At 44.7% G+C, this 26,087-nt stretch overlaps 1 protein-coding gene across 2 annotated transcripts in view; it reads right to left on the bottom strand.

Annotated features, from left to right (window-relative positions):
- Window positions 1–26,087, bottom strand: part of cacna1d (calcium voltage-gated channel subunit alpha1 D) — a 352,130-nt gene that overhangs the window by 223,929 nt on the left and 102,114 nt on the right. The window lies entirely within an intron of this gene.

Below are 26,087 nucleotides of genomic sequence, written 5' to 3'. Positions count from 1 at the left end.
GGGTCCGCTTTTCGGAGCTCCTGCAACGGCAACTTCTCCCGCCCGAATTGCGGGGTTGAAAACAACTCGGAGCGGGTCCTTACATTGCCCGGCGCGGCTTTAACGGCCGCGGGACTTGCCATCGCCCGCCGGGGGCTCCAACATCAAGACCCGGAGCAGGGCCTTACATCGCCTGGCGCGGCTTTAACGGCCTCGGGACTTACCACCGCCCGCCGGGGGCTTTGACATCGGGAAAAGAATGGAGAGCAGGGGAGAGACAAGACTTTCCCTTCCATCACAGTGAGGTGGAGATTCACTCTGATGGATGTTTGTGTAAATTGTGTTGGTGTGTGTCTTGGTTCTTTTCTTGTTGTATGACTGCAGAAACCAAATTTCATTTGAACTTCATTTGAGGTTCAAATGACAATAAACGGTATTGTATTGTATTGTATTGGTATGGCCTCAATAGTTTATTCATAAATGCCATCCAATTTCTGTGCTTGTGGATCTATCTATATGTATCTCCGGTTGCGTTCACCCTATCCTTTTACTGGTTATGCAATGGTGCCACTGACATTTGGAGTTAGAATCAGCAATTTGTAACATCCTGTTTTAAAGTTATTAAACATAACATTCCTACATTAGAACCAAACAATACCCTATTCAATACTATATCATGTTAGTTGTATTAATTGATGTTAAGATTAACAGATTATGATATATCACACTACTGGTCAAAGGTACATAATGTTTGAACGTACAACTACACAGGTAACTAATTCCAGTTACAACACCTACGAAGAGGTTTCATTGCAAGAATTGAGTGACAATACTTCATAACTGACTTTCCTAAATACTATCCATTGCAGCAAATGTTAACGCTCTTCCTCTCTCATATATCAGAGGGTAATTGCTGTCCATTGAACTGTGATCCAACCTACGTGCTTTCAGGAGAGAGAGAGGAAGAATGTTGCCCAAAATTCAGTGCCAGTGCCGTGTAACCAGTAAAATATATTGTGATTAAGAAGGAACTGCAGAAGCTGGAAAATCGAAGGTACACAAAATGCTGGAGAAACTCAGCGGGTGCAGCAGCATCTATGGAGCGAAGGAAATAGGCAACGTTTCAGGCCGAAACCCTTCTTCAGACTGATAGGGGGTGGCGGGGAGAAGGAAGGAAAAAAGGAGGAGGAGGAGCTCGAGGGCTGAGGGATGGGAGGAGACAGCCCGAGGGCTGAGGAAGGGGAGGAGACAGCAAGGGCTAACAAAATTGGGAGAATTGAATGTTCATGCCCGCAGGATGCAGACTCCCCAAGCGGAATATGAGGTGCTGTTCCTCCAATTTCCGGTGTTGCTCACTCTGGCCATGGAGGAGACTCAGGACAGAGAGGTCGGACGGGGAATGGGAGGGGGAGTTGAAGTGCTGAGCCACCGGGAGGTCAGGTAGGTTCTTGCGGACCGAGCGGAGGTGTTCGGCGAAACGATCGCCCAACCTACGCTTGGTCTCACCGATGTAGATCAGCTGACATCTAGAGCAGCGGATGCAGTAGATGAGGTTGGAGGAGATACAGGTGAACCTCTGTCGCACCTGGAACGACTGCTTGGGTCCTTGAACGGAGTCGAGGGGGGAGGTAAAGGGACAGGTGTTGCATTTCTTGCGGTTGCACCGGAAAGTGCCCGGGGAGGGGGTGGTACGGGAGGGAAGGGAAGAATTGACAAGGGAGTTGCGGAGGGAGCAGTCTTTGCGGAAGGCAGACATGGGGGGAGATGGGAAGTTGTGGCGAGTGGTGGGGTCACGTTGGAGGTGGCGAAACTGATGGAGGATTATTTGTTGAATGTGACGGCTGGTGGGGTGAAAGGTGAGGACTAGGGGGACTCTGCCCTTGTTGCGAGTGCGGGGATGGGGAGAGAGAGCAGTGTTGCGGGGTATGGAAGAGACCCTGGTGCGAGCCTCATCTATGGTGGAGGAGGGGAACCCACGTTCCCTGAAGAATGAAGACATTTCAGATGCCCTGGTGTGGAACGCCTCATCCTGGGAGCAGATGCGGCGTAGACGGAGGAATTGGGAGTAGGGGATGGAGTCCTTACAGGAAGCAGGGTGGGAAGAAGTGTAGTCCAGATAGCCATGGGAGTCAGTGGGTTTATAGTGGATGTCGGTCAGAAGTCTATCACCTGCGATGGAGATAGTGAGGTCAAGGAATGGTAGGGAAGTGTCGGAAATAGTCCAGGTGTATTTGAGTGCCGGATGAAAGTTGGTGATGAAGTGGATGAAGTCAGTCAGTTGTGTGTGGGTGCATGAGGTGGCACCAAAGCAGTCGTCGATGTAATGGAGATAGAGGTCGGGGATGGGGCCCTGGTACGTACTGAACAAGGATTGTTCGACGTACCCGACAAAGAGGCAGGCGTAGCTGGGGCCCATGCGTGTGCCCATAGCTACGCCTTGTATTTGGAGGAAATGGGAGGAGTCAAACGTGAAGTTATTGAGGGTAAGGACCAGCTCCACTAGGTGGAGGAGTGTGTCAGTGGCTGGGTATAGGTTGCTTCTCTGGTCGAGGAAGAACCGGAGGGCTTTGAGACCATCCTGGTGGGGGATGGAGGTGTAGAGTGACTGGACGTCCATGGTGAAGATGAGGGGGTGAGGGCCTAGAGAATGGAATGCCCAGAGATGACGGAGAGTGTCTGAGGTGTCTTGAACATAGGTAGGAAGGGATTTAACCAAGGGGGATAGGATGGAGTCAAGGTATGTGGAGATGAGTTCGGTGGGGCACGAACAGGCAGAGACAATAGGTCTACCGGGACAGTCAGGTTTGTGGATTTTGTGAACTCTGTCTGAGATAGAGTTCACTTAGTCTTTTTATGTGGGGGAGGTGGTGGGGGGGGAAGAGGGGAAACTATTTCCCTGTCACTTCCTGGTCGAGGATGCGTCTTTTTTTCCGAGTCGCATCTTCGCCTCCCCGCGCGGCCTACCAACTGGATTGGCGCGGCCTTTCCTGCCGGAGACCGGCAGAGCTTCAGCAGCGGCGCAGCACTGAATTAACATCGCGGAGCGGGACGTTGCCTTGCCGGGGATCGCCTGTAGAAGCTCCGGAGTGTTGGGCCTGCTGATTAACAGCATGGAGCTGCGGTTTGCGGAGCTTCCAGCCACGGGCGGCGCTGACTTTAACATCGTCTAGGTCTGGGACCCCTTGCCGCTCGCGGGTCGCCAGTGTTGGAACTCTGCCCAGCTCGGCCCGTGGACTCGGAAGCTCCGATCATCCCGGCGAGAGGGCCTGAACATCGGGCCGCCGTAGCGGCGAATGCAGAGGGCTCAAAGGCCCTGACCACGGGTGAACAAAGAGGAAGATGACTGAATTTTATTGCCTTCCCTCATAGTGAGAAACATTAATTCCGCTGTGTGGGGATGTTTATGCTAAATTGTGTACTATGTTCTTTTTATTCGTATGGCTGTATGGGAACTCAAATCACATTGTACCAATTGGTGCATGTGACAATAAATTTAACTTGAACCTGACTTGAACTTGATACATATAGGTAGATCCTACAGAAATAGGTTTGGTCACAATTCAATGGATTGTAATTACCCTCTGATATTTAAAGTCATAGTCATACAGCATAGAAACAGGCCCTTCAGCCCATCTTACCCACGCCGAACAACCTGGCCCATGTACAATAATCCCACCTGCCTGCATTTGGCCCATATCCCTCAAAATCTATCCTATTCATGTACCTGCCTAAATGTTTCTTAAACGTTGCAATAGTACCTGCCTCAACTAACTCCTCTGTTAGTTTGTGCTTGTTATTTACGGAAGCCTTGATGGTGTGTGTTGCCAGAACATTTGACAAGTTTGGTTGTAAAGACAACAGAGCTAGAGCTCAGCCTGTCATTTGCAATATGCCCATTCTTCCAGCAGAGGTCAACAGAAAACTCAGCAGCAAAAATACCAGTTTATCCATGGATATCAGTCACCTTCCAGTTTCACACCTGGTTATTAATAATCTGTAAGGACTGACACAGAATTTAACAGAGTATCACAGCATGGATGTCATTGGAAATCAAATTCTGCTTTCACACAAAGTCTACAAATGTGCACTTTTAGCAGAGGTGAATGAATAAATCATAGCTAAAATTTCCCAGGGGAGTTTATATTAAAGAGAACAAAGTGCTGGAGTAATTCAGCGGTTCAGGCAGCATCTCCGAAGAACGCAGACAGGTGATGTTTCTGGTCCGGACTCTTCTTGATTAGTACGGATGTCAGAGGTTATGGGGAGAAGGCAGGAGAATGGAGTTAGGAGGGAGAGATAGATCAGCCATGATTGAATGGCGAAGTAGACTTGATGGACTGAATGGCCTAATTATGATAATTTTACTCCTATTCCTTATGACTTTCTTCAGACTGTGGTGCAAGGGGATGGGAGTCCAGGTGGGGCACAGATAAGAGAGGGAGGAAAGAAAAATCTGAGAGCTGCTCTGTCTGTAGCAGGGAATTGCTTGAAAAATTTGGCAAGAAATGTTTTAAAAAATGCAGTGTAGATTATATAATTGTTCAGCTGCATAAATTTACTGTTCCCATCTAGACAGAAACTGTGGAAATTGAAGTGTTATTTACGATTTTAACACTTAGCAGCAAACGACATGATAATTACATTATCTTGTGGCATTTAAATCTCCATGCATAGACCTAGATAACTTGCATTTCAATACTATCTTGTGGCCTGGATAAATTAATTCAATATTTCAACAAAAAATTGAGAGAAATTACTCATTATTTAAGCTAATTATTTTCAGCAGCAAGCTGTAGTTAGAGACTCAGGTGGTACCTGGACATTGGTACAGTTCTGGCATCAAAGGCAGATTATACATTGATAGATGCATCATTCTGCAGAGGGGGATTGATTCAAACTGGCACTGCTACTCAAAAAACATGCTAAGAAGGATATAGCGAATATGTTAATGGCAACAGAACATTATGACCAATACAAATCCCTCAAGAAGCTTGAGAGCCCAGCTTTCAATTTTATTCCTCATAAATAATTGAGCAGCTTAATACTCAAGCATTTGACTGACACATTAATGAAATATTTATGATGGACTTGAAACTCAGTTTTATATTTGGTCCAATAAATAGAGTACCAAATAATATTTTAGTTTTAGAGTGTTATTTTTACAAAATATTACAAGAGATCTAAGAATAGCTTTTCAATATTTAGATCTCAAGCATTTTAGGATATCTAAATATTGAAAAGCTATACACTGATCACCCTTGGGATTTTTGAAGCTGTCATTGAGTATAAGAATTGGAGTATTAATAACGTCTAATAAGAAAATTGATTAGGAAAATTGGCATTTACATAGCAAATATTCAATTTCTCAAAAGTGCAGGAGGAGTGCAGCAAGCCAGGCAGCATCTGTGGAGGTAAATTAACTCCACAGATGTTTCCACATGTTTCCTGGGTTACCTGAAAACATAGAATAGAATAGAATAGAATAGAATAGAATAGAATAGCCTTTTATTGTCATCCAGACCGAAGTCTGAACGAAATTTAAGCAGTCATACATATAATACAATACAATAAAAAACAACAATAAACACATATTAACATCCACCACAGTGAGTCCACCCCAACATCTCCTACTGTGATGGAGGCAAAAGTTTAGGGCTGCAGTCTCTTCCCTCCTCTTCTCCTTCTGCGCTGAGGCGATACCACCCGGGCGATGTTAAAACCTGTCCTGACGGCTCAAAACACCGCGTGCCCGGGGTAGTCGAAGCTTTGCCGCTCACGCAGACCTTGCTGAGCCAGCCGCTGGCCCGCCGCCAGACTGACCGTCCCAGCCCCCGGAGCATCGTTCCCAGCCCCGAGCCGGATCGCCCTCCACGTGAGTACCTGCCACCGGTCCTCAGCCTCGCGCCCAGGCCGCCGCTCCTCCCTCAGGCTGGGCCCGCCTCCGACCGGGCACCGCTTCGCCCTCAGGCTGGCCGCCCCGACGGGCGCTTGCTCCTCCCTCAGGCTGGGCCGACCCGACCGGAGCCGCTCCTCCCTCAGGCTGGGCCGCCAGAACGGGCACGCTCCTCCCTCAGGCTGGTCCGCCCCGACGGGTCGCCGCTCCTCACTCAGGATGGGCCCTCAGGCTGGGCCGCCCCCGACAGGGCGGCCGCTCCTCCCTCAGGCTGGGCCGCCCGACCGGGTCGCGCTCCTCCCTCAGGCTGGGCCGCCCCAACCGGGCGCCGCTCCTCCCTCAGGCTGGGCCGCCCCAACCGGGCGCCGCTCCTCGCTCGGGCTGGGAGCGCCGTACCTCCCCGAGCTCGGCTACTCCGACGGGAGCACCGTTCCTTCCTCGGGCCGGCCGTCACAGCCCCTCACGAAAGCCCTGTTCCAGCCCCGAGCCGGGCCGTCCTCACGGGAGCGAGCTCAGTGCGAGTCCTGGCGGGCTCTGCCTCCTGAGCCCCGAGGTCGCCAGCTCCGCCATTAGGCCTCAGCGCAGACGGAGGCAGAGAAGGGGAATACGACAAAAAAGTCGCATTCCCCCGCAGGGAGAGACAGCAAGCCCCGTTTCAACCCCCCCCCCCAAAACACAAACTAAAAACCAAAACTAGACTAACCAAAACGAAAATAAACAACCCAAAAACACAAAACAAACAGGACTGCCGGAGAGCCGCTGCAGCCAGAGCCGCCGCCGCCATCCAGCACTTTGCTTTTTTGAGGAGGTATAAAAATTCTCCAGATGCTGGAAATCAAAACAGTAGCATCTGTGGAGAGAGCAACAGAATTAACATTACAGGTCGTGAACCCATCATCAGAACTCATAGCCCTTTATTAGAATATGATGAGGGTCACTGACCCTGTTTTTCTTTCCACTGACTTCCTGACTATTTCCCCCATATTCTGTTTTCATGTATGTATATTTTCTAATTCATTACAAGCAACATGATAAAAAATTAACTTGTAAATGGAATACATAAGAGACTGCAGATGTGACACAAGATGATGAAAATATCTCTGCAAGGGCCTGCACAATTTCTTCCCTAGCTTGGGAACATCAACCTGTTTCCCTCCAAGTCAGAAACCATGCGGAGTTGAAAATATATCACTGCTCTTTCATCGTAGCCAGGTCATAGCCTAAACTCTCTCCCTGTCAACGTGGTGGGAGAACCTTCTCAAGGAAGACAGCAGTGGTACAAGAAGGAAGCTCGCCACCACCTTATCAAGGGTAATTAATGATGATGAGTAATAAATGCTGACCGTGCCAGTGACACCCAGATAGCCCAAATAAATGAATAATAAAATGGTTAAATCTTTATTCCAAATTTTGGAAATAGGGAAATCTTTCCAATTCAATCTTTATATCTTCTTTTTCCTTGCAACCTTGTGTAAACTACATTACTGGGAAAATAGTCAAAATCATTGAATTCTGCATGACTTAAATCCTCATGAATATTTAATGACTGTGTTTTTCTGCACTGCTGAGGTGTTCACACTGGCTCATCATAGTGCAGAAAAACAGTACTAAAAGGAGTAATGGAAAATCAGAAGAAACTGTCAACATGCTGATGATACAGTTAGTACTCACGGTCACTGGGTATACAGTGCATCTAGTGATAAATATACCTCAGAACACAATGTAATTAAATAACTACACTTTCAGGGAAAAGACATCATCTAGGATACTGTCCAAACAATCATGTTCCGACAGCAGGAAATCTTACAGCAAACACTGTTAAATATTTTTCTGCACCAAGCTTAAAGTGGAGCAGCTAGACATCAGCGGTTTTAGACTTTAGAGATGCAGCGCAGAAACAGGCCCTTCGGCTCACCGAGTCCATGCCGACCGGCAATCACCCCATACATTGTTCATCCCTGTCTGGCAAAAATAAAAAACAAACTGGGAAGGTGGCTCAACCATGGCTGAAGAGGGAAGTCAAGGATAGTGTTAAATTCAAAGAATAGGCAAATAAATTGGCCAGAAGTAGCGGCAAACCAGAGGACTTGGTGAAATTTAGAACTCAACAGAAGAGGACAAAGGGGTTAATTAAGAGGGGGAAAAAAGAGCATGATTGAAAGCTTGCAGGGAATATAGAAACTGACTATAAAAGTTTCTTTCGGTATATAAAAGGAAAAGATTAGTGAAGACGAATGTAGGTCACTTACAGTCAGAGACAGGTGAATTTATAATGGGAAACAAGGAAATGGCAGAACAGTTAAACAAGTACTTTAGTTCTGTCTTCGCTAAGGAAGAATCAAACAATCTCCCGGAAATACTAGGGGACCGAGGAACTAGTGGGATGGAGAAACTGAAGGGAATCCACATTAGTCAGGAAATTGTGTTAGTTAAACTATTGAACTGAAGGCAGATAAATCCCCAGGGCCTGATGGTCTGCATCCCAGAGTACTCAAGGAGTTGGACCTCGAAATCGTGGATGCATTGGTGATCATTTTCCAATGTTCACTTGACTCTGGATCAGTTCATGTGGACTGGAGGGTAGCCAAAGTAACTCCACTTTTTAAGAAAGGAGGGAGAGATAAAACAGGGAATTATAAACCAGTTAGCCTTACATTGGTAGGGGGGAAGATGCTGGAGTCGATTATTAAAGATGTTATAGCAGCGCCTTTGGAAAGCAGTGACAGGATCAGCCAAAGTCAGCATGGATTTATGAAGGGGAAATCATGCTTGACTAATCTTTTGAGATTTTTTGAGGATGTAACAAGTAGAATGGATGAGGGAGAGCCAGTGGATGTGGTGAATCTGGACTTTCAAAAAGCTTTTGACAAGGTCCCACACAAAAGATTAGTGTGCAAAATTAGAGCACATGGTATTGACATGGATAGAGAACTGGTTGGCAGACAGGAAGCAAAGAGTAGGAATTAACGGGCCCTTTTCAGAATTTGCAGATGACACAAAGCTGGTAGCAGTGTGAGCTGCGATGAGGATGCTATGAGGCTGCAGAGTGACTTGGATAGGTTGGGTGAGTGGGCAGAAGTATCGCAGATGCAGTATAATGTGGATAAATGTGTGGTTATCCACTTTGGTGGCAAGCACAGGAAGGCAGATTATTATCTGAATGGTGTCAGATTAGGAGAAGGGGAGGTGCAACAAGACCTGGGTGTGCTTGTACATCAGTCACTGAAAGTAAGCATGCACGTACAGCAGGCAGTGAAGAAAACTAATGGCATGTTGGCCTTCATTGCGAGGGGATTTGAGTTTAGGAGCAAGGATGTCCTACTGCGGTTGTACAGGGCCCTGGTGAGACCGCACCTGGAGTATTGTGTGCAATTTTGGTCTCCTAATTTGAGGAAGGACATTCTTGTTATTGAGGGAGTGCAGCGTAGGTCCACCAGGTTAATTCCTGGGATGACAGGACTGGCATATGATGAAAGAATGGGTCGACTGTGCTTGTATTCGCTGGAATTTAGAAGGATGAGAGGGTTTTTACAGAAACATATAAAATTCTTAGAGGATTGGTCAGGGTAGTTGCCAGAAAAATGTTCCCGATGTTGGGGAGTCCAGAACCAGGGGTCACAGTTTAATAATAATAATAATCATAATAATACATTATATTTATGGGCGCCTTTCAAGAGTCTCAAGGACACCTTACAAAAATTTAGCAGGTAGAGGAAAAACATGTAAGGGGAATGAAATAAATAGTAGAGACATGACTAGTACACAAAGTAAAGACAGAATACAATTCAAAACACAATATGAGGCAATTAATGCACAGATGAAAATGGAGGGGGACGTGGGGCTAAGGATAGGCAGAGGTGAAGATATGGGTCATGAGGCGGGACTGGAAGATGGTGATGGACACGGAATTGCGGATCAGTTGGGGGAGGGAGTTCCAGAGCCTGGGAGCTGCCCCGGAGAAGGCTCTGTCCCCAAAACTGCGGAGGTTGGACTTGTGGATGGAGAGGAGACCGGCTGATGTGGATCTGAGGGACCGTGAGGGTTGGTAGGAGAGGAGGTCAGTGAGATATGGGGGGGCCAGATGGTGGAGGGCTTTGTAGGTGAGGATCAGGATTTTGTAGGTGATCCGGTGGGAGATGGGAAGCCAGTGAAGTTGTTTGAGGACTGGAGTGATGTGATGCCAGGATTTGGTGTGGGTGATGAGTCGGGCGGCTGCGTTCTGGACCAGTTGGAGTCGGTTGATGTAGGTTGAGCTGATGCCAAGGAGAAGTGAGTTGCAATAGTCCAGTCGGGAGGAGATGAAGGCATGGATGAGTCTTTCAGCAGCGGGAGGTGTGAGAGAGGGTCTGAGTTTGGCGATGTTGCGGAGATGAAAGAAGGAGGTTTTAATGACATGGCGGATGTGAGGCTCAAGGAAGAGGGTGGAATCAAAGATCACGCCAAGGTTGCGGGCCTTGGGAGATGGGGAGACAGTGGTGCCGTCGATGGTGAGAGTGGGGTTATTGATTTTGCTGAGTGTGGCTTTGGAGCCTATGAGGAGGAATTCTGTCTTATCGCTGTTGAGTTTGAGGAAGTTATGTTGCATCCAGGTTTTTATAGCTGACAAACAGGAGTTGATATGGGAGAGGGGGGGGTTGTGGGGGGATTTGGTGCCGAGGTAGATCTGGGTGTCATCGGCGTAACAGTGGAAGTCCAGGTTGAAGTGGCAGAGTATCTGACCAAGGGGGAGGATGTAGATGATGAAGAGGAGGGGGCCGAGTACGGAGCCTTGGGGAACGCCTTGAGTGACTGTGGCTGTAGCAGAGGTGTGGTTGTGGAGAGAGATGAAGTGGGATCTGTTGGAAAGGTAGGAACGGAGCCAGCTGAGTGCAGAGCCTTCAATGACGAGGTCTTTGAGTCTGGTGAGCAGGATGTTATGGTTCACTGTATCGAAGGCTGCGCTCAGGTCGAGGAGGATGAGGATGTTGAGAGAATCAGTGTCAGCAGAGGTGAGGAGGTCGTTGAGTACTTTGAGGAGAGCAGTTTCTGTGCTATGGAGGGGGCGAAAGCCAGATTGGAGGGGTTCAAGTAGGTTATACGCAAGGAGGTGGGAATGAAGTTGCGACGCAACGATACGCTCCAGGGTTTTTGAAAGAAAGGGGAGGTTTGAGATTGGGCGGTAGTTAATGAGAGAGGAGGGATCAAGACCAGGTTTCTTTAAGATTGGTGTGACAGCAGCAGTTTTGAAAGCGGAGGGGACAATTCCTTGGGACAATGAGGAGTTGGAGAGATTAGTGAGGTAGGGGCAGAGAACGGGGAGGCAGGACTTCAGCAGGGGAGTGGGGTCGAGGGAGCAGGTAGTGGGTTTGGAAGAGCTGATGAGTTTGGAGATTTCAATAGGGGTGACCAGGTCAAACTGGGAGAGGAAGCAGTGTGGAGGAGGGGTAAAGAGGTCAGTGGAGATGTTGAAAGGAGGGGCCTTGGTAGGTGGTGGAGTAGATGCTGGGGAGTCGGGTACAGGGGATAAAGATTGATAGATGATGCTGATTTTATCAGCGAAAAAGTGGAGGAATGAGTTGCAGAGAACCGAAGTAGAGGTAGGGAGAGTGTTTGCTCGAGGCTTGAGATTTAGATTCTTAAATCACTGGGATCTGCTTTGGGGTAAGGGGGAACTGTACAAAAGGGACGGATTGCATCTTAACAGGTGTGGGACCAGCATTCTGGCAGGCAGGTTTGCCACTGCTACACGGGTGGTTTTAAACTGAATAAGGGGGGTGGGGTGTCGAATGGGATAGTGGAGGATGGAGTTAAAGGGAAAGGGTTTCTTAAATGTGTGAGCGTAGAGACAGAGGGGTGTAAAATGAGGGTAGAAGCAATAGGTAGCAAGGTGAAAAGTAAAAGTGGCAGGCAGACAAAACCAGGGCAAAAATCAAAAAGGGCCACTTTTCAACATAATTGTATAAGGGGTAAGAGTGTTGTAAAAACAAGCCTGAAGGCTTTGTGTCTCAATGCAAGGAGCATTCGTAATAAGGTGGATGAGTTGAATGTGCAGATAGCTATTAATGACTGATATAGTTGGGATCACGGAGACATGGCTCCAGGGTGACCATGGCTGGGAGCTGAACATCCAGGGATATTCAATATTCAGGAGGGATAGAGAGAAAGGAAAAGGAGGTGGGGTAGCGTTGCTGATTAGAGAGGAGATTAACACAATGGAAAGGAAGGACATTAGTTTGGAGGATGTGGAATCGGTATGGGTAGAGCTGCGAAACACTAAGGGACAGAAAACGCTGGTGGGTGTTGTGTACAGGCCACCTAACAGTAGTAGTGAAGTTGGAGATGGTATCAAACAGGAAATTAGAAATGCGTGCGACAAAGGCAAAACAGTTATAATGGGTGACTTCAATCTACATATAGATTGGGTGAATCAAATTGGCAGGGGTGCTGAGGGGAGAGGATTTCTTGGAATGTATGCGGGATAGTTATCTAAATCAACATGTAGAGGAACCAACGAGAGAGCAGGCTATTTTAGACTGGGTATTGAGTAATGAGGAAGGGTTAGTTAGCAGTCTTGTTGTACGTGCCCCCTTGGGCAAGAGTGACCATAATATGGTTGAGTTCTTCATTAGGATGGAGAGTGACATTGTCAATTCAGAAACAATGGTTCTGAACTTAAAGAAAGGTAACTTTGAGGGTATGAGACGTGAATTGGCCAAGATTGACTGGCAATTAATTCTAAAAGGGTTGACGGTGGATATGCAATGGAAGACATTTAAAGACTGCATGGATGAACTACAAAAATTGTTCATCCCAGTTTGGCAAAAGAATAAATCAGGGAAGGTAGTGCATCCGTGGATAACAAGGGAAATCAGGGATAGTATCAAAGCGAAGGATGATGCGTACAAATTAGCCAGAAAAAGCAGCATACCGGAGGACTGGGAGAAATTCAGAGACCAGCAGAGGAGGACAAAGGGCTTAATTAGGAAAGGAAAAATAGATTATGAAAGAAAACTGGCAGGGAACATAAAAACTGACTGCAAAAGTTTTTATAGATATGTGAAAAGAAAGAGATTAGTTAAAACAAATGTAGGTCCCTTGCAGTCAGAAACAGGTGAGTTGATCATGGGGAACAAGGATATGGCGGACCAATTGAATAACTACTTTGGTTCCGTCTTCACTAAGGAAGACATAAATAATCTGCCGGAAATAGCAGGGGACCGCGGGTCAAAGGAGTTGGAGGAATTGAGTGAAATCCAGGTTAGCCGGGAAGTGGTGTTGGGTAAATTGAATGGATTAAAGGCCGATAAATCCCCAGGGCCAGATAGGCTGCATCCCAGAGTACTTAAGGAAGTAGCTCCAGAAATAGTGGATGCATTAGTAATAATCTTTCAAAACTCTTTAGATTCTGGAGTAGTTCCTGAGGATTGGCGGGTAGCAAACGTAACCCCACTTTTTAAGAAGGGAGGGAGAGAGAAAACGGGGAATTACAGACCAGTTAGTCTAACATCGGTAGTGGGGAAACTGCTAGAGTCAGTTATTAAAGATGGGATAGCAGCACATTTGGAAAGTGGTGAAATCATTGGACAAAGTCAGCATGGATTTACAAAAGGTAAATCATGTCTGACGAATCTTATAGAATTTTTCGAGGATGTAACTAGTAGCGTGGATAGGGGAGAACCAGTGGATGTGGTGTATCTGGACTTCCAGAAGGCTTTCGACAAGGTCCCACATAAGAGATTAGTATACAAACTTAAAGCACACGGCATTGGGGGTTCAGTATTGATGTGGTTAGAGAACTGGCTGGCAAACAGGAAGCAAAGAGTAGGAGTAAACGGGTCCTTTTCACAATGGCAGGCAGTGATTAGTGGGGTACCGCAAGGCTCAGTGCTGGGACCCCAGCTATTTACAATATATATTAATGATCTGGATGAGGGAATTGAAGGCAATATCTCCAAGTTTGCGGATGACACTAAGCTGGGGGGCAGTGTTAGCTGTGAGGAGGATGCTAGGAGACTGCAAGGTGACTTGGATAGGCTGGGTGAGTGGGCAAATGTTTGGCAGATGCAGTATAATGTGGATAAATGTGAGGTTATCCATTTTGGTGGCAAAAACAGGAAAGCAGACTATTATCTAAATGGTGGCCGACTAGGAAAAGGGGAGATGCAGCGAGACCTGGGTGTCATGGTACACCAGTCATTGAAAGTAGGCATGCAGGTGCAGCAGGCAGTGAAGAAAGCGAATGGTATGTTAGCTTTCATAGCAAAAGGATTTGAGTATAGGAGCAGGGAGGTTCTACTGCAGTTGTACAGGGTCTTGGTGAGACCACACCTGGAGTATTGCGTACAGTTTTGGTCTCCAAATCTGAGGAAGGACATTATTGCCATAGAGGGAGTGCAGAGAAGGTTCACCAGACTGATTCCTGGGATGTCAGGACTGTCTTATGAAGAAAGACTGGATAGACTTGGTTTATACTCTCTAGAATTTAGGAGATTGAGAGGGGATCTTATAGAATCTTACAAAATTCTTAAGGGGTTGGACAGGCTAGATGCAGGAAGATTGCTCCCGATGTTGGGGAAGTCCAGGACAAGGGGTCACAGCTTAAGGATAAGGGGGAAATCCTTTAAAACCGAGATGAGAAGAACTTTTTTCACACAGAGAGTGGTGAATCTCTGGAACTCTCTGCCACAGAGGGTAGTCGAGGCCAGTTCATTGGCTATATTTAAGAGGGAGTTAGATGTGGCCCTTGTGGCTAAGGGGATCAGAGGGAATGACGGTGCAGGCTCGAAGGGCCGAATGGCCTATCCTGCACCTAATTTCTATGTTTCTATGTTTCTATGTTTGAGGAGGTTGCCCACTGTGGAGAAGAGGGTTCTATGGTTTAGGCAGGGATCAGTGAATATGGAGGAGAGGTAGGCAGATTTTGCAGCAATGAGGGCATCTTTGTAATCAGTGAGGTGGAGTTTGTAAGCTTCAAGGCGGACTGTGAGAGATGATTTCTTTGTGAGTCGTTCAAGTCGGCGACCAGTCTGTTTCAGTTTACGAAGTGCAGGTGTGTACCAGGGTGAAGATGTGTTGAAAGTTACGGTTCTTGTTTTGAGGGGGCCCATAGTGTTAAGGGAGGTAGACAAGGTGGAGTTGAGATGGTTTGTGAGATCATCAGGTGAGATGGGGGCTGAGTCCAGGGGGAGAGTGGTGGAGAGGAGGTCAGAGAGATGGAGGGGATCAATGGATTTTAGATTACGGAAGGTGATTTCTCGGAGGAAGCGGGGGCGAGGTGTCGGAGAAGGGATGGTGAACCGTATAAGCTTATGATCAGAGAGGGGGAAGAGGCATGGATGGAGGTCGAGTGCCGGTTGATTTGTGGAGCAGACCAGGTCAAGGATGTGACCTTTGTCATGGGTGGGAAAGGTGACGTGCTGAGTGAGAGAGAAGTTGTCAAGTAAAAAGGCGAATTCAGATGCGAGCTTGCAGGTGGGGGAGTCCATGTGAATATTTAAGTCACCAAGTAGCAGCAGACGTGGGGAGAGGGTTGAGGCAAGTGTGAGGAGTTCAATGAAGTCAGATAGGAAGGAGGGGTTTGGTTTAGGTGGCCGGTAAATGAGGATGACTGTCATGGAGGAAAGGGTTTTGAAGGCGAGGAATTCAAATGATGCTACTGGGGGGAAGGTGAGTTCAGTGATCCGAAAATTCTGGTTGAAAATAACAGCGAGGCCACCTCCATGGCGGGAGGGGCGGGGTTTGGAAATGTAATTAAATCCAGGTGGGGATGCTTGATTGAGGGAGAAGAAGACATTGGGTTGTTGCCAGGTCTCAGTGAGCAGAAGGAAGTCCACAGTGTTGTCAAGGATTAGTTCATGGAGGGCAAGGGCTTTGTTGTTGAGCGACCTGGTGTTGAGGAGGGCAAAGTTGGCATTATGAGAGGGTGGAGGGATGGGGGCAGGCTGGAGAGATCTGAGGTTGTCCCGGTTGACAGTGCGTGCGGTCAGCTGGGGTGGGGGGGTGACGCAGTTGAGGGGGGGTAAAGCGTGGTAGTGAGCAGATGGATGGAATGGAATGTCCGTGGTTGAAGTAAACAAGCTTGCGCCGAGAGCCTCTGTGGATGAACCGGGGTCGACGTAGAAGTCTAAGCTGTTTAATGACTTGGATGCAGGTTGTTGAAGAAACCAGTCATTTGTAGAGTTGAATATTTGAGCATGATGGTGAGGGTGCAGAGAGGTGTCCAGCAGTGCAGGTGCAGGGGGAGAGAGTATCCAGCGGTGAGGGAGCAGAGAGGTTGTCCAGCAGAGCGGGTGCAGCGAGGTGTCGAGCAGTGAGGGAGCAAAGAGGTTGACCAGTAATAAGGGGTAGGCCATTTAGGACTGAGATGAGGAAAAACTTTCTCATCCAGGGAGTTGGGAATCTGTGGAATTCTCTTGTCACGGAAGGCAGTGGAGGCCAATTCACTAGATGTATTCAAGAGAGAATTAGATTTAGCTCTTAGGGCTAAAGGAGTCAAGGGATATGGGGGAAAAAGCCGGAACGGGGTACTGATTTTGGATGATCAGCCATGATCATATTTAATGGCGGTCGGTGCTGGCTCAAAGGGCCGTACGGCCTACTCCTGCACCTATTTTCTATGTTTCTATGTTTCTAACACTATCCTATACACGAGGAACAATTTTTACAACTTACCGAAGCCAATTAACCTACAAACCTGTACGTCTTTGGAGTGTGGGAGGAAACCGGAACTCCCGGAGAAAACCCACGTGGTCACAGGGAGAACGTACAAACTCCATACAGACAGCACCCGTAGTCAGGTTCGAACCCGAGTCCCTGGCGCTGTGAGGCAGCAGATCTATCTCTGTGCCACTGTGTCGCCGGTTGGTGGGACTTATCCATTTAAAGGTAAAAGATGACAGAGATAGAAGGCTAATTCACGTCAAATGAGGTACCAAGAATTAAAGTGAAGGAGAAAAGATAGATGAGGAGATTAAAAGATGGAGAGAAAAGGCAAGAAAGGTTTTACCAGGTTAAAATTTCTAACAACAATTTATCATCCGCAAGTTAAATGTATCATTTGCATCTTGCACAATCAATGGTAATGAGCAGAACCATACCCAAATAGAATAAGAAGCATTCATAAGTTCATAATTTCAGAAGTAATCGGAGAATTAGATCATTTGGCTCATCTAGTCTACTCCGCCATTCAATCCCATTTTCCTGCCTTCTCCCCATACCTTTGACATCAGTACTATTCAAGAATCTGTCAATATCTGCTTTAAAAATACTCAATAATGGCCTCCACAGCCGTATGTGGCAAAGAATTCCACAGGTTTACCATCCTCTGACTAAAGAAATTCCTCCTCATTGAAAAAGCTACTTTATTAACTACTAAACCAGGTTCGCTTCTTAATAAACAGACACCACACAAACTGTTTGGTAGACCAGATCAAAACTTTACTTAACATCGGCCGATGGAAGGAGGGAGGACTCCAGTCAAGTGACCATTACAGACACTTGACCGTCCTCCGTTCACCTTCTCTGAACAACAGAATTACATTGCCTTAAATAGGGTTTTTTTGTCCCCTTAGCACATTTCACAGACATTAGTCATGGTCAGAGGTACAGGAAAAGGTTTCCACAGAATGCATCACATCAAAGGCCTTTTGTTTACATGTTACAAGATAACATTGGCCATTTGGTTTACGACATTTTATCTTTCCACTTCCCTGTTCCTCTCTCGTCCTTCATAAACATTGGCTATTTAGATAATGCCATTTTATCTTCCCAGAGATCACCCTAGCTGTTTCGCTGCTTCCTTGCTGTCATTTGGTCCCTCATAAACATTGGCCATTTGGTTTATGGCATCTTACTTCAAAGATGTGACTAGCTCTTTCTCTCTGCTTGTCCCTTGGGAGACAATGCTATGGTGTTTATTATCCCACACACTGCAACCTGAGGCAAGCCTAATTTGACACTAAATATAAGCTATAAGCTAGCCCAGAAACCTATTTAATATCTTTTTATATTTTAACTAAAACTCAGCTTCATCATTCCATCCTTTTATCAAATTTTTGATAACAACTACAGTCCTTGCTGAGTACATACGAAAACCATAACATCTCATCAGACAAATTAATAGTACACTAGTAACACAATCATTTCATAGTGGACAATCGTTCCACAAGTCCCTCCAAACATTTTAAATGGCCACCAACCTCCCCCGAACGTGACACTAAGATACTACCATAGGACAGGAAAAGGATCATAAAAATTGCTCAGCCTTTATTCGGCTTCGCTTGGAATTCCCCGTGTGCTGGTGTATAAGAAGCATTCATAAGTTCATAATTTCAGAAGTAATCGGAGAATTAGATCATTTGGCTCATCTAGTCTACTCCGCATTCATAAGTTCATAATTTCAGAAGTAATCGGAGAATTAGATCATTTGGCTCATCTAGTCTACTCCGCCATTCAATCCCATTTTCCTGCCTTCTCCCCATACCTTTGACATCAGTACTATTCAAGAATCTGTCAATATCTGCTTTAAAAATACTCAATAATGGCCTCCACAGCCGTATGTGGCAAAGAATTCCACAGGTTTACCATCCTCTGACTAAAGAAATTCCTCCTCATCTCCTTTCTAAAGATACGTCCTTCAATTAAGGGCTAGAAAGCTCCTGAACCATCTGCATTGTTGCAGGTTTACAATTTTAATTAACCATAAGCCCCTGACAGCTCTTCTGAATCAAAAATGTCGAGTTCCTCACACATACCTTGTCCTTAATGTCTAATGGCATTGAGTGCGATGTTCATGCCACATTAAGGGTACTAGCACCAGTACAAATTACTCCAAGTAGAGTGGTATTATTTAGTACATATTCTAGGATGAATTGTCTGTTGCTGCAGATGGTGTTAGTAAGATAATATGTTTTATTCACAAGAATGGGATATCGGTCCAACAATGTACGTGCCAAGAGAGGAGACAGAATCTCAACTTTTTCAAGAATTACATGATCAACATCGTGCAATGAGTCTGACAAAGAATCTAGCATGGAGCTACCTATGGTGACATTGGTTGGATAAGGACATACAAGCAACAGAGAATAGGTATGCTTGATACCAGTTTGTAAGCAAAGATATAAGATCAGTTCCCATTCACATATGGAATAATAAAAGATGGGTCTCTGCGTAGCAGTGGCCATATAAAGGTTTGCAGCAACAGTAGTTAATCATGATACTCATCTAATTTTACAGAACCTCTTCCAACAGCAGTTTCATGCTACCCTATAAATAGATAGATATTTCCAAAGTTTTACATTCTCCTTTTCTCCAAAAGCCCTTATACAAAATCTAGAAATAACAAACAATGATTAGGTTTTGAATATAAAATGCATTTCTTCTCTGCACAAGTATTTTCAGATCTACACTTTGTAGATATGTTGCAAAACTTACCTTCAGCGGCGCTGCAGTTCTGCCGCTGCCCGTGTGCGCGACTTTGGCGCCTTTGAGAGGGGGGCGGGTTTAAAACGCGATTTTGTCTAGGCTGTTGAAATCGATGTTGTCATCCAAGTAAGATTGTTTAATATTTGTTTCAGAATGCTTCAATCTATAATAACTGAACATTTCTTTCAGTTCTCTTAATTTTTAATAAAGTTATGGGCTTTAGACTGTCCTCGATCACAGCTTTTGTGTTAAGTCAATGGAAAATCAATAGGGAACAAGATGCTAATTTCCGAGTATGAAAATGGCCATAACTTTTTTAATACTGAAGATATGAAAGTGAATTAGGTGTCAAATTAAACTTATTTTTATGCTTTATCTGGCGGGATAAATTGCAGACTTGATTTTTAAAATCTCAAAATGTTGTAACATTGCTACACTTTGAATTTTGTACCCACAAACCAACTTGTTATTGACATGGTGTTGGTATCTAATTGCTAAATGCATTAATCCATTAATATAGGGAGGAATGAACTTCACAAAATGTAGCTTGATGTGCACAGCTGGCGAGCCAGACACAGCCCATATCAATTATGAATGAGGTGACTGATTGGTAGAGCATACCAATTGCCTGCCTGTCCTAGAAACAAAGAGGCGGCAATAAGTTTGTGGCTTTACACTCAATTAAATCAACTGGCAAGCTGTCTTTCTCAAATGAACATGCCAATCAAGCTCCCCAGACTAAAGCCTGTGAGACATCAAAATGCCGCAAGGTGCATTTTTCTGGAATTGGCATTTTTCGAGATATAGTCCATCACTTACACTTCTGGTTACAACTACTTCCACTGATACAATAGGATAGATTTTCTATTGTCTCAAGATGGCTGGCTGCTACTTGCAGCGTTGTTCAGGGCAGTGTTATTGCTGAGCATGGTTCACAGCACGTCAGCAAAGTTCAATGCAGCAGAGGCAGTGCAGGGGCCCTATCAGCAAAACTGACTAGCTGCACTGACAGAACAGCTTTGACAGCCAGTGAGGGCCTGCCCCCAGGCTCAGATAAACGTAAGAAATTGAACTAAATTAATTGGATTAAGAAAGAAAATCTACTTGGCTTTATCCCAACAACCTGAGAGCTGGGAAATATGCAGAAGTTGGTGCTGTGTTGGTTAATTTCATGAGGAGCCTGCCCACACAGTGCAGGCGTTCAAGGCTGAACAGACAAGCACATTATCACAAGCATTACTGGAACAAATCATGATGCTTCTCAGAAGTGTTATCCAACAAAATAAACTGATATCAAACCAAAAAAATGATATTGGGGAGATAAAAAAATTAATTAAAACCGTTTTTAGTAATGTCTAAATGGAGGAAAGAAAGGCAGCGAGTGTAAGGGCATAGGAAAAAATTCTAAAGCTTCGCCCTCTGCTGCAGAAGTTCCAGAGAAATTAATCTGAAATCTGAACTTCACCTCTGTAACTTCTGTCAATTATAATTTCAGGGATAAGCAAAAGTTCACAATAAGATCATAGGTCATAGGAGCAGAATTTGGCCATTTGGCCCATTGAGTCTACTCCGCCATTCAATCATGGCTGATCTTTACCTCTCAACTCCATACTCCCCGTAACCTTTGACTTCCTTACTAATCAAGAACCTATCAATCTCCGCTTTAAAAATACTTAACCTCTTGACCTTCAGAGCCATCTGTGGCAATAGAAGCAGTTGGAAAGCTGCAGAGCTCCAGGAGATTACAATGATGCAAAGGTGAAAAACCATGAAACAATTTAAAAACAAGAATAAAAATTATGGTTGCTTATCCAGCAGCAAGTGTGGTTCAAAAATACAGTCTCAGTGAATGTGGCATGTGATAGGGCACAAGAAAAAGAGCTGTGCATTTCCTATGCCAAATGCATTTTATCGGGATGCATCACAGTTTGGTTTGGGAACAGCTCCATTCAAGGCCGCAAGAAATTACAGAGAATTGTGAATGTAGCGCAGAACATCACGCAAATCAACCTCCCTTCCATTGACTCCATCTACACTTCACACTGCTTCGGCAAGGCCTGCAGCATAATCAAAGACAAGTCTTACCCCGGTCACTCCCTCTTCTCCCCTCTCTCATCAGCAAGAGGTAAAGAATGGTGAAAACTCCAACTCCAGATCCAGGGACAGCTTCTTCCCAGCTTTTATCAGGCAACTGCACCGTCCTCTCACCAACTAGAGAGCGGTCCTGACCAACCAAGGTGCTCTCCTCACCTGGAAGTAATGACTGTCATTTGCACACCCTTCCATTTGCCTAGAGAGCTCACAGTAGTGCTGATGACAGCTGTCTATATTCCACCAGATGCTAACGTTAGCACAGCTCTTGCCCATCTGCATGACACCATAAACAAACAACAGCAGGCTCATCCTGAGGGAGTTTACATTGTTGCGGGGGATTTCAATCAAGCAAGCTTAAAGTCAGTGCTTCCTAAATTCGGACAATACGTTCAGTCCCATCAGGGGGAAAAACACACTGGACCACGTATACTCTAACTTAAAACATGCATATAGAGCAGTACCTCTCCCACATTTGGGCCTGTCAGACCATCTCTCACTGCTCTTCATCCCAGCATATACTCCCCTCAGGAGGAAAACCAAGCCAGACGTAAAGATCATAAAAACCTGGCCTGAGAGAGCACTCTCTCAACTGCAGGATTGCTTTGCACATACAATAGGTATGTTGCAAAACCTACCTGAAGCGTCGCTGAAAATCTGTCCCAGCTCGTGTGCGCGATTTTGGCGCCTTTTAGAGGGGGGTGAGTTTAAAACGCGATTTTCCCTAGGCTGTTCAAATCGAGGTTTTTCAGCCTAGTTAATTATTAACGAAAAATCGCTGGAAGATTCCGTCGCTTGAGCTATTATTAGTTTTAAGGGCTTTATTTACTTGTTATAGTAGGTTAAAAATTAACCTCTAAACCCGCGACCGCCGACAACGGGCCGGTTCTCATACCGGGGAAAACGGAAGGTAGGCTGTTTATTTTTACGTTAAAAAGGGCTTCTTAAGATCCTTTTATACAAAATTTAATGTTGCGAGTAGCTAATTTGGGGCCCATTAAATCCCGCAGTATTTTTCTGGGCATTTGAGGGCACAAATCTACCGCAATGTGAACGTTCTAAACCAGCGCGTTCACAGGATCCCACTGGAAAGCTGATTTAAATGGACATTAATTTACAGCAATTGAACACTAAATTCCTTCCATTTGGTCTATAAATTAATGTAAATGAGATTTTAAAATCATGTTTTATTGTGAATTATTTGTGAATATTATTTGGACACTTAGGCTATTTAAAAATGTTAATCATTTATTAAGAAATGGATAGATGTTTAGATCTAGTAATTGAAGTTTGGAATTAGCTACAATTGGGTAACTAACTAATTATATGCTTTAATTTCAGGTCATCCATGTAAGATTATTTTATATTTGTTTCAGAATGCTTCAATCTATGATAACTGAAAATTTCATTCAGTTCTCTTAATTTTTAAGAAAGTTATGGGCTTTTGACTGTCCACGATCACAGCTTTTTTGTTATGTCCATAGAAAATCAATAGGGAACAATATGCTAATTTCCGAGTATGAAAATGGCCATAACTTTTTAAATACTTGAGATATGAAAGTGAATTAGGTGTCAAATTAAACTTCTTTTTATGCTTTATCTGATGGGATAAATTGCAGACTTGATTTTTTAAATCTCAAAATTTTGTAACATTGCTACATACAGCATGGAATATATTTGAACAACAGGACTTACATGAATACACAGAAACTGTACTGTTCTACATAAAGAACTGCACCGATAATGTCACTGTTGAAAAACGCATCCGGGTTTATCCCAACCAAAAACTCTGGATGACTAGTGAAGTACAGTCACTCCTGAGAACCCGCAACTCTGCTTAGATCGGGTGACAGAGCCCAATGCAGCATGGCAAGAGCAGAACTGAGGAGAGGCATCAAAGCTGCAAAGGAGGCCTATGAGAAAAAAGTGGAGGGGCATTTCACACACAATAACCCATGGCAGGTGTGGCCAGGATTACAGCAAATCACCAATTACAAAGGCAACACACCCGTGACTGACAGTGCTGACGCCTCGCTGGCAGAGGAACTAAACCATTTCTTTGCCCGCTTTGAGGCAAAGAGGCCCCCTGCTCCCACCGACCTCCAGCTCCCATTCGCTCACTCTCCACGAACACCAAGTGAGGCGTGCGCTCAAGTCGGTGAACCCAAAGAAAGCCACTGGACCTGATGGTGTACTCGGCAAAGTACTCAAAGCTTGTGCAGACCAGTTGAAAAAGCAACTTTCTTAACTACTAAACCAGGTTCGCTTCTTAATAAACAGACACCACACAAACTGTTTGGTAGACCAGTTCAAAACTTTACTTATTATCGGCCGATGGAAGGGAGGGAGAATTCCAGTCAAGTGACCAATACAGACACTTGACCGTCCTCCGTCCACTACCCTGAACAACAGAATTACATTGCCTTAAATAGGTTTTTTTTGTCCCCTTAGCACATTTCACAGACATTAGTCATGGTCAGAGGTACAGGAAAAGGCTTCCACAGAATGCATCACATCAAAGGCCTTTTGTTTACATGTTACAAGATAACATTGGCCATTTGGTTTACGACATTTTATCTTTCTACTTCCCTGGTTCCTCTCTCGTCCTTCATAAACATTGGCCATTTGGATAATGCCATTTTATCTTTATAGAGATCACCCTAGCTCTCTCGCTGCTTCCTCGCTGTCATTTGGTCCCTCATAAACATTGGCCATTTGGTTTATGGCATCTTACTTCAAAGATGTGACTAGCTGTTTCTTTCTCTGTCACTTCCTCACTTGGGAGACAATGTTATAGGATTTATTATCTCACACACCCGCAACCTGAGGCAAGCCTAATTTGAGACTAAATATAAGCTGTAAGCTAGCCCAGAAGCCAATTTAATATCTTCTTATATTTTAACTAAAATTCAGCTTCATCATTCCATCCTTTTATCAAATTTTTGATAACAACTACAGTCCTTGCTGAGTACATACGAAAGACCATAAGCATCTCATCAGACAAATTAATAGTACACTAGTAACACAATCAATCCATAGTGGACAATCATTCCACAAGTCCCTCTCAAACATTTTAAATGGCCACCAACCTCCCCCGGACGTGACACTAATAGCACAGGAAAAGGATCATAAAAATTGTTTAGCCTTTATTCGGCTTCGCTTGGAACTCCCCGTGTGCTGGTGTAACTGGTTCATGCTTCTCTTGTGTGGCCATCGTTCTTGTTTCCACAAACTGTTCACAGTCAATCAAATGTATCCAGCGACGATGATCTTCAATCTTTACAGCAGTTCATGTTGTTAGCAACACTTGGTTGTTCTTTTCAACACAGTCTCAATTTTTTTCTTGTCCCAGCACCATCATCGTATAGCTTTTATGGCCTTGGTCACTGGGTTCCAGCAAAAACTCCTCCAACCTGGGAATGTAGATCTGGCAAGACATGGGTTAATTGCCGACCATACATAATTAGTTAATTGCCCAGGGCCTGTAGGTGGCTTCCCCCCACTCTCCAGGGGGTGGACACAGCAGCTTTTCCTGTATCAATCTTGTTCCCAGCTGAGTTTCTCCAGCACTTTTGTCTTCCTTTGATCTGCCAGCATCTCCAGTTCCTTCCTAACACTTCCCTTTGAATTTATTCTTTAATTCGATAATATCCGAAGAGGCTCTCTCCACCTGAATATTCAATTCTCCAAATATGTTCTCTTCCCAAATCTACTTTATCTTCTCACCTTTCATCCCTCATTGTGAGTTCCCTCAAACCCCCTTTTGTAAGTCATAAGACAATTTTTCATCTACCTAATTTCCCTCACACAGCACATGCTTCAACCTCTTTTTGTTTGCTTGAAAACAGTAATCTTGCTTCATTTGCATTTTAAAAGACAACCTCTGTTATCATATCAAAACAATCTTTCCTAAAAGAACTCACTCAGAATCAGTAATCAATAATACATTTTCTTTTTCTCTGTAATTTTGACATTTCCAATCTCATTTAACACTTTAATCGGGATGAGTCTTTTTTTTTAAACTTGGCTCAAAAGATTTATAATCAACCAACACATTTTATCATTCGAGTATAGCTCCGCCCCCCATTCATGCCTGTTTCTTAACGGAGCACACCATAAACTGTCCATTTGCATTTTAAAGGACAAACTTCTTAAAGTGACACACAACTTTGCTCATTGCTTTGAATTTCACACATTCCACATACAAAAAACCTTGTTTTACAAGCAGTACATATACAAAAACATTGTTTTACCAGCAGTATATATACAAAAACATTGTTTTACCAGCAGTATATATACAAAAACATTGTTTTACCAGCAGTATATAATATTTCATCTTCAAAGACATCTCTTTGTAATTTACTTTCCCTTTTTCTGACAAGACTTCTGTTTACCAAAATCCAGGTTACCTAACCCTAATTGGACATTGATCCAGATCATGATTAGTCAGACTCCCCGTGACTTTTCAGTCTCCCTAGCTCTTTCCTCATTTCTCCATCAAATTTCCCTTCATCCCCAATTTTTTTATAACATAGTTGCCTGTCAGAAAAAGGATTTACCTCCGGGGTAATTTTGTTTTGCAATCCCCATTGACTCTTTCCACCATCCCAGATGCCTGTAGGTGGTGTATACAGTGAAATTGATGTCGAATATTACAATGTGCACATTTTTCCTTATTAATAGTGGCAATAAAATGAGGACCATTGTCTGAACTTATGGCAGT

This window comes from Amblyraja radiata, chromosome 18 (genome assembly GCF_010909765.2).
Source record: "Amblyraja radiata isolate CabotCenter1 chromosome 18, sAmbRad1.1.pri, whole genome shotgun sequence".
In the NCBI taxonomy this organism is placed as follows: domain Eukaryota; kingdom Metazoa; phylum Chordata; class Chondrichthyes; order Rajiformes; family Rajidae; genus Amblyraja; species Amblyraja radiata.
This window is presented reverse-complemented; position numbering and strand designations above follow the sequence as displayed.